Genomic DNA, 13,782 nt, shown 5'->3' on the forward strand with positions numbered 1-13,782 from the left:
CATTGGGGAATGATGTTATATAAGTGGCGTGACGAAATTCAAAACGTAAATATATTAGAGTTATGCCAGCAGCTGGCCGCGGAGCCCCGTAGTGCAGTATCCACAAAGGGTGACTTTGCGCTGGGTATGGAGCCCAGCAGCGCGCAGCTCATCTAAATATTCATGACCATACCATATTTGGAAGAAAAGCTCTTGTTACAAATAGGGCCAAAACACAGGGATGCATAAGGGCCAGTAAAATATCAACCAGGCCATTTTCAGCCCAACCAATGTTACATACCCCATTAGGAGACCATAAGGAACAGTGTGAAATACCCTATATAATCATTCTATCACCCCTTTAAAGTCTGTCTTTTGGGAGCACAAATTGAATGAAAGGTACAGTGAAAATTTGCCCTGTGCTTTCACAGATATAAATTTCTCCCAGGAAGTGATGGGTATCAGTTTGTTTGTAATGAACAAAAGATGATCTGGACACTGAACCAGGGCCACAGACAATCAGTCTTCAATAAAAGAAAGTCCAATAAAAAGGACGTTATACTACTGGACACAGTGACTGACAAGTGATATCTGTGAAGTTCACAGCATATAGCATCACAGCAGTAAGTTCTTAACACCAGAGTTGCAAAATCAAAACAAAATCTTAGAAATGAGAACCATGAACTCGCAGAAGTCTACAGTAGTTACTGTTTGTGGAGTATTACATCATAGGATCAGCATTTTTACACAGAAGCAGTCCCTCAGAAAATCCAACCTGAACAATTGCCTGTCACCGCTGTGTCAAACACTGTGATATGAGTGCTGACAGAATGAGTGGAAAAGAAAAGTGTAGCTTTACTGAAGATTTCCCTGCAGACACTCAATACCAGTACACTGCTCTCCCACTTAATTGCGCCTTACAGTTAAGAGTCATTTTCTCAGATCCAGGAAGGGGCTCTGGCCTTGATTTGCTGTTAACAACCCCTTAGACCGCCACATTCTCCAGACAAGGCTGTATTAGACTTTAATTAATTCTGTTGCTAGCAATACTCAAAGGTAATGGCGATGCAGGTATGCAGCTCACAGCACAGATCTGCAGTGCCGGTATGAACAACACGGCCAGAGTTCAAAGTGGATGTCTGGTGTAGGACACTGCAGGAGTTTGATTTGAGAGAATGCTGGAGGGACTGTAAACTCAGTGCCACGTTTGGCTGTAGCAATAGAAGTTACCTGCATTTGAATGGATCCTGTGACTTTTTGGACATGAGCTATAAATGCTTTCTTTAATAAAGACAATTTGCCTGGATCTGTCTTTTTGCACAGTGGGTGCACTGTCAGCATAGATTAAAAAAAACAATTTTAATTTTAATTGTTTTATATCTGTAAGTGTCACCAGACAACAAGTGGAATTAGAATGTTTCCCTTTAATAGGTTTTTAAGGTGCTCCATTATCAATGCCACATGTGTGAATATGAGCCTCTCACAAACTCTAGACATGAAGTCATGAAGTGAATGAAGTGCATGTACACAATAACCTTCAGCACACTCCTGTTGCAGGTCAATCTGGGAGAGTGTCTATTACAGATTAGAGGCTTGCAATGGTTTATTTTGTACTCTGTATGTTTAGGCAACTGTTGGCTATATCTAAAGATATAAAGACCAGATGTATTGTTTGAGGCTTTTAGATAATGGCAATGAATTAATCACATGATAGGAATGCTTGATAATTCATCGCCTCAGAGAGGATTGTCTCATTCCCAGTAATTGAAACACGAAGAATTCACTTTGTTGGCCAAAATACATATTGCTGTCGGGTATGAACACTTCCACAAGAAATGATGAATCACAACTTCAGAAGGAAATCCAAAGTGTCTCTTAAACAGCAAGTCAAAGCTGTGCTCAATACCAAAACATGTGTGCTCCATGCAGTTTACTCTTGTCAGTTTACATGATTACTGTTTTTTTAATAAATTAAGTAAATAGATACAAATCAAACAATTTATTTCTTCTTCTTCCTGTCATTTATAGCTACCAATATGGAAAGTTGCTTCATGTTTTTTGTTAGATTGGTGCAGTTCAGATAATATTAGCCACGGTTGAATTTTCTGTCCAAGGCATGTTTGAGTGGGTGGATTAAAGCAACGGAGTAGTAACCTAACACACACCTACAAAGTTCAGTGTATTCCTCCTATCACCACTGTATTGTTTGGAGCTGTTGTAAGGGCATTCATTAGCCTGTCTACTCAAAACTATAACCAGCGCTAACTACTGATAGCTGATAGATTTCATTGTGTACATTATTGTATATTTTAGTGAGAAATGATTCTGAATATTGATGATGTGTTCCTCAAACACTGACATTTTTTTTTCCTCATAAAAACCTAACTTTCCAATTATAGATTTCTGGATTATATGTGTAGCACTAGTAGATGTATTTGTAGTTGTAGCTTTGATATCAGCAAATGTAGCATAGGTAGCATTGTTAATAATAGTATGTGTAATATCAGAAGTATGAGTAGTAGCAGTATTTGAGTGATAGTTGTACCAATAGCAGTAATAGTAACATTAATAGCAGCTACTATGTGTAATAGTGACAGTAGTAGTGTCACGGTACAGGTAGTAGTAGGTAGTGAGGATTTTCATTCATCATCCATCATGGGCTCAACAAAATTAACGAAGAACGGGAACAGGCTCAGTTAGCAACGATTAGCTCCGGTTAGCTCCAGTTAACTTCAGCATAAGGATCAGCTTGAGCGGAGGAGACTGCCGCGGGGAGGGTAAACAACCAGACAAAGATGACATTCAGGGTGCTTTCACAGCGGTGTGGCTGCAGTGTTTTTACAGTTTATCAGTGAAGTTATTCCCACGGGAAGCCACAACACTACAGGCAGCTACTACCAACCTCTGAGCCTGAAATGAATCGTTGGTGCTGTCCCGCACGCGCCAGCTTCAAGGGGAGGGCCTGGAGGCCACTGCTCTTTGTGCACTATAAAAATCTATTTTTTTTCCAACAATATGTTTAATTGTCTTTTTTAGAATTTGAAATGACATACAACAGAACTCCCTCTCCGACACAAAATACAATGTTACCATATATAAAATGATATATCCATAATGCTCTTTGACACAAAGTAACAGAGACCAACCATCTCCCAACGAGCAGATCACTGACTGTAAAATTATTCATGAACGTCGTCCTCCTCTTGATCTTCTGTTAAAGGAACACGCCGACTTATTGGGAATTTAGCTTATTCACCGTAACCCCCAGAGTTAGACAAGTCGATACATACCCTTCTCATCTCCGTGCATGCTGTAAAGCTGTCGGACGTCTCCAGCGGCATCAGCCCATCACAGAACAGGCAGGTGAATGGTTCCAGTAATCCTACTGCTCCGAATAAGTGACAAAATAACGCCAACATGTTCCTATTTACATTTGTTTTTTTAGAGTCATTAGTGTTACAAAAACAATGTAACAGTTGAGACGCCGCTATTTTAACCGTAAACAAACCGGAACTATATTCTCAGGCGGAAGAATATAGTACTTGGGTGAAGTGATATGCTCGCAGCAAGCCTGTCTGAGAATATATGTCCCGGTTTGTTTACGGATAGAAGATGGCGTGTCTCATGTTACGTTGTTTTTGTACACGCTAGACTCTACAAAATCACAACATGTAAATAGGAACATGTTGGCGACTTTTCACTTTTGTCACAATTCGGAGCAGTAGGCTAGTTGGAACCAGTTACCTGCAGGATCTGTGCTAGGCTAAGCTAATGCTGGAGCCGTCAGACAGCCTTACAGCACGCACGGAGATGAGAAGGGTATGTATGGACTTGTCTTACTCTGGGGTTACGGTGAATAAGCAAAATTCCCAATAAGTCGGCGTGTTCCTTTAAGTATGTGCTTTCTGCGAAAAGCATGAAAGGTCTCCAAATACTTTCAAACAAGTCCTTTTTTCCTTTTAGCAAGTACGTGATGCGTTCCAATGGAAGAGTAGCCAACATCTGCTTAACCCACTTTCCAATATTTGGTCTTCTTATGCTTTTCCAGTGCAGTGCAATCAACATTTTAGCTTGTAATAAACATATATCGATGAACAGCTTCTCGCTTTTTGTATATCCTGTGTGCTTGGGATATAAGCCTAAAATTATAAAAGAAGGTTCCAGAGGAAGATCTTTAGAAATAATATCCTTCACAGTTTGCTTTATTGCACCCCAAAATGTCCTAATTTCTCCACATTCCCAAAAAGAATGGAACAATGTTCCCTTTCATAAAAATACATTGTTAATTAGAAAAAAATAATTATAAATTATAATAATGGTTCATGAATTATCATGAATTCATGCATGAAAAAGCATTAATTATTTCATGTAGTACTTAATGATATCACTCATGTACCTGGATTAATATTATTTCATGCATGACTTAATGCAGGAACAATACGTTAATTGATGTATCAATTAAGGTATTTTAATCATCATGATTTCTGATATATTGATGATGTTCATGTCGTCCTCATAGGTAAATCTGTAGTTAAAGTGATAGGCTAAATTAACTGAATTGTAATGTTGTAATCATGGTTAACTAAACATTACTTCTTTATTACTTCATCATGTTTGTGGCCCTTTAAATAAAGTGCTGACCTGCTCCATCTTTAACATTGATAAATAAGATATGATTAATGGTGGCATATTTAGCTATCATCTTTGTGAACCCTCAAATAAAAGAAATTGTCAAGACATTTCTGGTCTTCAGACACTTAGAAGTTAGTAAAAAGTCAAATTTATAAATATCCTACTTGGGTGAGGATTGGTCTCAGGCATTACTGTTTAGGTGCCTTAAATTGTTGTGAATAATGCAACTATAAAAATGCATTTGCTGTATACTGTATATTGTGTCAATGTAGTGACCTCAGTATCATTTTGCCAACCCACTACTTTAATTCTTAATACATTTAGTTTTATGCCAACATTAATAATATCTTATTTATCAATACTAAAGATGGACTAGGTCAGCACTTTATTTGAAGTGCCACAAACATGATGAAGTAATGAAGAAGTCATGTTTAGTTAACCATGATTACAACTAGGGCGTTTTTTTCTCACCGCAGTGAAGAAGCATTCATCACTGCAGTATGGCGGTTAACTGCAACCAATGGATGTACTAAGATAATGCAACCCCTTACAAGAGTAGACAGTAGTAAAGTAAGTGACGTCAGTGCCCGTGTGGTGAGGAGAGCGAGCGGTAACGGGTAGAGTAGCAGCTGTGGGGAAAGCAGAGGAAAAAGAGATAGCAAAGATAATGTAAAGTGAGTTAAAAGTGAACAATAAAACAACAAGCTTGCTTCTCAAGACACAGTGGCTTTATCTGTTGTCAATACTGTCGGTAAAGTGAATGGCGGTCCCCCCTGACAAACATCTGCTTAAACCTTACAACATATGTTGCAGCCATAGACTCTATAAAAAGATTGCAGCACAGTGTTTCCATTTCAGCTCAATGTGCTGTTTTGTACTGAAAGAGTTCACGTAAAGGTATATCAGAGACCTGCTTATGTGGAATAAACTTCTTGCTTCACAGCTCCCTCCACCACCCAGAGAGAGCTGTTTGTTTATTTATTATTATGACTCTACTCAGGTACAAACTCTGCAGAAGTTATCTGGGTTCAACATATTATATTTTCTGGCATGCTGGTAAGAATATGCCAAATATAATATTGATAGATTCTTGGTGTTTGGCTTTGCTGTTTTAATCAAATGTTCTTGTATAATGATTTCAGCCAGCAGGATGCCACCTCTGTGCAGACTGAAGGTCAGGGGGAATGTCTAAGATCAGCATTGCTGGCAAGCTTAGGTAGGGAACAACAGTGTGTAATCAGAAGGGATTAAATTTAACCACATTTTGATTCACCTTCATCGTGGTAATATCCACTCCTTAAAAAACTCATTGACTACTTCAGCTTAGAGCACAAAGCACCCACTACTGTTTGTACCCTGCACACACCTTGTCCTCTTTACTTCACAAATGAAACCGCTCCACTTGAAAACCCCAATCCCACACACAAACGTCATACGTACAATTATTTGCATATATGCATTTACACACACAAACACTGCATACACAGTATAACCCAGCTGAGGTTCATTTCTCCTGTTACAAAGATAGTGTTATTGATGTGATGGGTCACATTGCAATTTAGAGGCAATTAAAAGGTAATGAATGTGCTCAAATGAAACCTGTGTCTGGAGGGCATTTGCAGTGTATGGTAGAGATGATATATGTGTGTGTGTGTGTGTTTGTGTGTGTGTGTGTGTGTGTGTGTGTGTGTGTGTGTGAGACACAGTCATGCATGTAGCTTTAAGCCAGTAAAAAATTCAACTCAATGGAAAAGTGCCTTTGAAAATGACAGCTGTTATAATATTTTAATAGGAATTGGCAATGTAAATCTATTTAGTTTGCAAAGTGAAGCACATGCTTATGCATACCTTAATTGTCAACAAAATACTTGGTCTGATTTATTTCCCTTCCTTTCATCCTATTAGACATATGTAGAATCGAGTGGAATTGGACGCTGTTGTGGCCCGACAGTTACTGACCCTCTTTTTTCCCTTATCTAGACATGCACAGAGAACTGAACACTGTGACAAATTCATTTATAACAAATTATCTTCTCAAGTGCAACGGTTTTTAGCATCAACTATCAATTAAGGCCTTACAGAATTTCTCTCTGCGCCTCACTGAGTAAAATTGTTTTGGGACCTGTTTATTGTGTAATGAGACCTTTATACATGCACCTGTCATTATTTGAATGGTTACGAGCAGTTGGGAAGGCGACGTTTCACCAATTGAAGATGCAACCACTAAATGGACTCCAGTCTTATGCTTGAGTAATTGATTTTTCAGCTCCCTTTGAGTTGTAAAGAAGTTAAAGAACAATTCCCGCGCAAAACGAACCTAGGGGTTAATAACAGATGTGTACCTGCTCTGTCGTTCTCTGGGACATGTTTTCACGCTAATCAAATGTGTTTGTAGCTTGGAACATGCTAGCACGGACTGCTGATTAGCTTACAAAGCTAGTATATGGGGCACAGGGACACTCAAATTAAATCGCAATTTAATACCACTCAAAAGGCTCAAAATATCACCACACCTTAACGTTAGCATAATGAGGGTCCCTAAATGTTAACCAAAGCATTGATAATGTTGTAAGTGTACAGATAGTTTATTGAAAAGATAGATTATACAGACAGTCGCATTCATGCTTACATGCGGGTGCCATCTTGGAAACCAGTCATGACTAGCCGAACGCCGTGCAACGTGGAATCTCCCATGGTCCGATGTTGCTGGAAGAAAGCACTGAGCGCATAAGAGAAGCACTCAACGCAACAACAGACTAGCTAGTGCTTCCACAGGATATACACTAAAGAGATGGCGGATTATTCAACCGAATTTCAAAACATATACAACGAACCCTTTCAGTTTGATGGACGTCCTTATCTTTTCGAGCCGGAATATACTGACTAGGGATGGGCATGATTACTTGACGATCGATAATTGATTATTAAGAATTTCGTCGATCACGTTAATTTGTTATCGATTAAACTAATGCTGTTTGCGTTGCGTAGTGTGAGTCTTGAAGCAATGAAATTTATTTCACAGTGTGGCAGCAATTAAACATTTGACCACCCGGGGGCAATATTTGACTCCATACTCAGTTACCTGGCTGCGAGTTTCCCTTTTGATTTCAAAAGTAATCATGAAGAGGACACGGCCAAGTGTGGCGTGGGACCATTTAGATTATTTTTTAGCTATCTGGCTGTACACACTCACCGGAGGGCAGCTAGCAGCTAACAGCTACTACCGCACTACTGTTTTTTTTAGGGGGGAATACACTTCAAGACGTGACATGACATGTCCTCTGGAGGACATAGCCACACTACTGCCGCTCCATGGATTGTTATTGGGATGATTATCACAGAAGCCTGTCTGAATACACTCAACGGATGGCAGCTAGCTACCGGCAGGATCGAGACAGGGACCAGGATAGGTGAATTTAAACAATGTCTGAGTTGAAAACGCATCTTGTTGACACATAAGGGCCCTATTCATGTGGCACAGATATATTAATTGCATTTTGTGTCTGTTAAGAGGCACAGAGGCACTCTAAAACTTGCCCCGACCACTGCCGTTTTAGCTCAGGGGACGCTTGTAGTACGTAGCTGCAGCTTCTCCGTGTTAGCTGCACTAATTCGGGTTGGGGTTTTTTCTATCGAAAGTAGCTATAGCGATCAAGATTAACGTAAAAATTGGCCGGAATTCTCCTTTAAGGTGTGGTGATATGTTGAGCCTTTTTAGTAGTATTAAATAGCGATTTAATTTGAGTGTCCCTGTGCCCCATATACTAGCGTTATAAGCTAATCAGCGGTCCGCGCTTTCATGTTCCAAGCTACAAACACATTCAATTAGCATGAAAACATGTCCCAGAGAACGACAGAGTGGGTACACATCTGTTATTAACCCCTAGGTTCATTTTGTGCCTGAATTGTCCTTTAATGGAATATGCCGGTACCACATTTAACAATAACTGAATAATTCTTGTAAATGTAAAACTTTATCAGAGATTGTAATCTGGATTTAGGAAACACAATGGCATTTTATAAAGAGGTACAGTAAAACTGCCTGCAGAATTGCACACTATTATCATGTTTTTGATTTGAAGAACTATACCAGCCTTTCTGTTTGTTTCCATTAACCAGCAAATTATAATGTGAAATTCCTCTGCCCACATATTGGGCAAACTGACCAATGGGCCAACACCTAAAACATTGGTGCAGTCCTCTTTAAAGGGGTTAATGAATGATTATATAGGGTATTTCACACTGTTCCTTATGGTCTCCTAATGGGGTATGTAACATTGGTTGGGCTGAAAATGGCCTGGTTGATATTTTATTGGCCCTTATGCATCCCTGTGTTTTGGCCCTATTTGTAACAAGAGCTTTTCTTCCAAATATGGTATGGTCATGAATATTTAGATGAGCTGCGCTGATTGGTTGAGCGACTTGCCATACGCACATATTAGAGACGCGCTGATTGGTTGAGCGAATCCCCAATACACATACATTAGAGAAGCGACAGAATCTCATATTCCAGACACTGCAATGTTTCATTACCAAATCACTTCGGAGACTTTTTAAGCGGAAATCAACTATATAACGCTGAAATATGGGCGTTGCTACAAAATTTGATGGCTAATTGCAAATTTGGTAAGACGTGTCGGACTTTAGGAGCTCCACACAGTCCGACGAGAAAGCGGCAGCCTGCTGGGCTCCATACCCAGGGCAAAGTCACCCTTTGTGGATACTGCACTACGGGCTCCGCGGCCAGCTGCCGGCATAACTATAATATATTTACGGTTTGAATTTCGCCACGCACACTTTGATTTTAAGGCATTTTTATGAACGTGGAGGCGTCTTTGTAGGACGAGCAGCTGCTTGCAATATGTCCCATTCATTACAATGGGGAAATACCGCAGCAGCTAGCTACACTGTCGCCATAACTAAATTATATTTATGTTTGAATTTCGTCACACGCCACTTATATAACATCATTCCCCAATGTCTTATAAAGCTAACCGTTGAGTCCGATTTGATTTTAAGGCATTTTTATGAACGCGGTGTGCTTTGTAGGACCAGCAGCTGCTTGCTATATGTCCCATTCATTACAATGGGGAAATACCGCAGCTAGCTAGCTACACTGTCGCCATAACTAAATTATATTTACAGTTTGAATTTCGTCACGCCACTTATACAACATCATTCCCCAATGTCTTATAAAGCTAACCGTTGTGTCCGATTTGATTTTAAGGCATTTTTATGAACGTGAGGCGTCTTTGTAGGACCAGCAGCTGCTTGCAATATGTCCCATTCATTACAATGGGGAAATACCGCAGCTAGCTAGCTACACTTTCGCCATAACTAAATTATATTTACAGTTTGAATTTCTTCACGCCACTTATTAAACATCATTCCCCAATGTCTTATAAAGCTAACCGTTGTGTCCGATTTGATTTTAAGGCATTTTTATGAACGTGAGGCGTCTTTGTAGGACCAGCAGCTGTTTGCTATATGTCCCATTCATTACAATGGGGAAATACCGCAGCTAGCTAGCTACACTGTCGCCATAACTAAATTATATTTACAGTTTGAATTTCGTCACGCCACTTATATAACATCATTCCCCAATGTCTTATAAAGCTAACCGTTGTGTCCGATTTGATTTTAAGGCATTTTTATGAACGTGAGGCGTCTTTGTAGGACCAGCAGCTGCTCTCTATATGTCCCATTCATTACAATGGGGAAATACCGCAGCTAGCTAGCTACACTGTCGCCATAACTAAATTATATTTACAGTTTGAATTTTGTCACGCCACTTATACAACATAATTACCCAATGTTTTATAAAGCTAACCGTTGTGTCCGATTTGATTTTAAGGCATTTTTATGAACGCAAGGCGTCTTTGTAGGACGAGCAGCTGCTTGCTATATGTCCCATTCATTACAATGGGGAAATATCGCAGCTTGCTCACTTCGCATAACTAAAGTATATTTACAGTTTGAATTTCGTCACGGCATGAATATTACAGGTTCCTCAAGGTCTTACAAAGCTTAGCTAACACTTGTCCGATTTCGGATATCAATTGAATGTATTTTTGTGAATGTCAGAGTTAGGAGGAGGCTAGCTAGCTCTCATTGATGGATCTCCATTTCACCCGCGGCTCTATCAATGAGACTTCGCGGACAAGAGGCGTTTATTTCCCGACTGTTTGTTTAAATAACTCAACACACATACCCATTATAAGATTAACTGGAACCTGCGGGCTGCAGTAAAAGATTGCGGGCGTAACAAGCTCGCTGACACTGCGGTCAGGGTGGCGATGTAGCAACCCAGGCAGCACCAACACCAGCACTAAACTCCGACACACAGTCGGAGAAAATTTGCAATTAGCCATCCTTTTTCGTAAAGCGGCCCATATTTGAGCTTTATATGGTTGATTTCTCGACAAAAAGTTTCAGAAGTGAATTTTGTAATGGAATAGCAGAGATCTGCGTGACCTAGCTAGATTCAGAAGACTACCTGATCTCAGGTCAGTTGTGTAGCCTATGTAAACGTTGGGGCGTGACTGTTCTCTTAAGGTTCCGGATTTTGAGACGCTTGCGTAAGCAACTCAGCTTTGTTGGGATTCGCCCGTTTTCAGCAGCAGTTTCAAAATATGAGATTTTCATAGTAAAGGGGTGTCAGTGGGACTTTGAGCTTCTATGTACTGTATGTCCTATTTACTCAACTATGACAGGGTAAAATCGGTTTTGCATTCTATCACCCCTTTAATGTTTAACTATATATAAACTTAATGTACTATACTATACATCAGTATTTGGAATTAAATTTTTTGGTGTAACTATCACCACAAGTATTATTCTATCATCTATTTCAGGTGTTTAACAACCAAACATGAAGAGGAAAAAATGTTTTTTTTCATGCACGTTTCCCTAAAGAGACAATGACTTCCATTCTAAAGGAGGAACTTTAGCAGTATCGCTCGTTTTCATGTTCATTACATCTCCTTAACCTTACAAAGCTAAGCAGGTATTACTTTCTAACTGCTCTCCTAGGTGTTTTTAATTAGTGAGGAATCCTCGTTATGTGAGGCAGATGGCACAATCCTCTGTCTTTTGTTAAAGTCACACTAATTAGGATTCTCGGAGAAGATGCTTCCAACCAGAATCCTTAATAAGGGAGCCTGTTAAGCCAAGTAATAAGAAACCTGATGTCTCCACGACAGTGCTCACCTTGAAACTCGAAAATAGAAACCAGTCAATTCTTCAGCACAGACCTTTTGTCATTGCTTCTCTTTTGTGTGCTTGTGTTTGTGTGTTAGAGGTACATGTGATAATGTGGTTAAAAGAGATTTTTAGCTGCTGATAATATGCGATTGCTAAATGATGCCAATGATGATAACAGTGTTGCTGGTGAAAATGCTGGTGAAAACCCAATTAATGGTTGCATGATTACATAGATATCAACTGTTAAATTAAAAAAAGAAAAAGTTGAGTCAGAGAGGGAAAGAGAATTTCTGCTGTTTTTTGTGTGAATGGTAATTTCTTGCACATCACACACCCACACAAACACACACACACACACACACACACACACACACACACACACACACACACACACACACACACACACACACACACACACACACACACACACACACACACACACACACACACACACACACACACACACACACACACACACACACACACACACACACACACACACATGTCAGTCCTCTCTGGGCCTTCCAGGACTTTGAAAGCAGGACTTTGAGGAAGATTTGTAGACGCTCTCATCTGAGTCCAGATACCCCCTTCTAAACAAGGACAGATGGCAAATTAAGGCAAATATGGCCCAAAATGAATCTAACTTGATTTTGGCTTCTTCCACTGAATAAGGTCTGATTGAAAATAATGCTGGCTTAGGGTCTTGACATTCTGAAATATTATCATTCACACTCCATCTTCAGGAAATAATGGTTTTAATTGCCATCACCATCACTCATACTCTACACTGTATCATAATAAGAGTCAAACAGACCTATTGTGTGTGTGTGTGTGTGTGTGTGTGCATGCAATTTATGAAGCTATGTCATACAAGAGCATTTACAAGAGCATTTTAGTGAATGTTAAGTCAATCTTAAACATTTTTCATGATTATTCATGCTTACAGTTTTCATGCTTATTAAAATTATTTTTTCCCCCAGCGTTTTCTACAATGGCCAATATTCCATGATGCCCCCCAGCGGCATTCTGAGCCCTCATAATCAGGCATTTTTCAGTCACCCATACATTGCTGGAGCAATGACGATGTAGGCTGTGTACTGTAAGTTTATTTTCTTCAGCTTTCACATTGATGCCTCGAGACCTACAACCAGTGTTTGTAGGAGTTTGCACTCACTGGCCCTCATTTATCATTCTTGCATAGAAACGGGCGTATATGTTGGCGTAAGATTATGCTTACACTCCTCTCACCGCCTGATTTATGAAGCTGTGCGTACCTTTGAAATCCAGGTGTACGCAATACCTGCCCTTAATAAATGCCGCGGCTGAAAACGATCGTCATTAGAATAACATGCCCCAATATATTCTCGGTTTTGAGGCCTCGCCCCTACAATTTACGACATGGCAAGATGTAATATAAACGTAGACGTAAAGTAAATAAACACACGGTAGCGGAGTTTATGCAGTGTCTTTTATTTTACTCGTGTTTTTTTTCATGAGTTGGAACGAGGCAACAGCTGAGGGAGCGTCCTCCGCTACATTTATGGCACCGTGTTTTCCTGCGCGATGTTGTACAGAACCCCCCCAGGCTAAAACAATGTTGCAGACCGGCACATAGAGGTCTTCTTTTAGTTTGTCAGTGCGTTTTGTGGTGTTAGGAATTGTTTTTCTGCGCATTTCCACACTAACTCAAAACATGCGTACATGTACACCACCTCCTGAGCTGGCGTACGATTTGAGCGTGCCGTACGCCAACGTCCATATTGATAAATCTCAAAGTCACCGTGGTTTTGGGTGTACGCCAGGTGTATGCTGGAAATTTGGTGTACGCACTTTTGATAAATGAGGGCCACTGTGTTTACTTCTTGTAAACACAGCTATGCTTTTTCTCCCTCATTAAACATTTGAAAAGGCAGTGTTTGGAATAGTATGACAATTACATTGCTTATATGCATGTTTACATTGGCA

At 39.9% G+C, this 13,782-nt stretch overlaps 1 long non-coding RNA gene across 1 annotated transcript in view; it reads left to right on the forward strand.

Moving 5' to 3' along the window:
- The window catches only part of LOC120551942, a 32,212-nt gene extending 19,312 nt beyond the window's left edge, over positions 1-12,900 (forward strand). The window contains exon 4 of the long non-coding RNA XR_005637936.1: positions 12,798-12,900. This is a non-coding gene — a long non-coding RNA (uncharacterized LOC120551942). The remainder of the gene's footprint in view (positions 1-12,797) is intronic.
- Positions 12,901-13,782: the final 882 nt, after the last annotated feature.

Source organism: Perca fluviatilis, chromosome 22, assembly GCF_010015445.1.
Source record: "Perca fluviatilis chromosome 22, GENO_Pfluv_1.0, whole genome shotgun sequence".
Classification (NCBI taxonomy): Eukaryota; Metazoa; Chordata; class Actinopteri; order Perciformes; family Percidae; genus Perca; species Perca fluviatilis.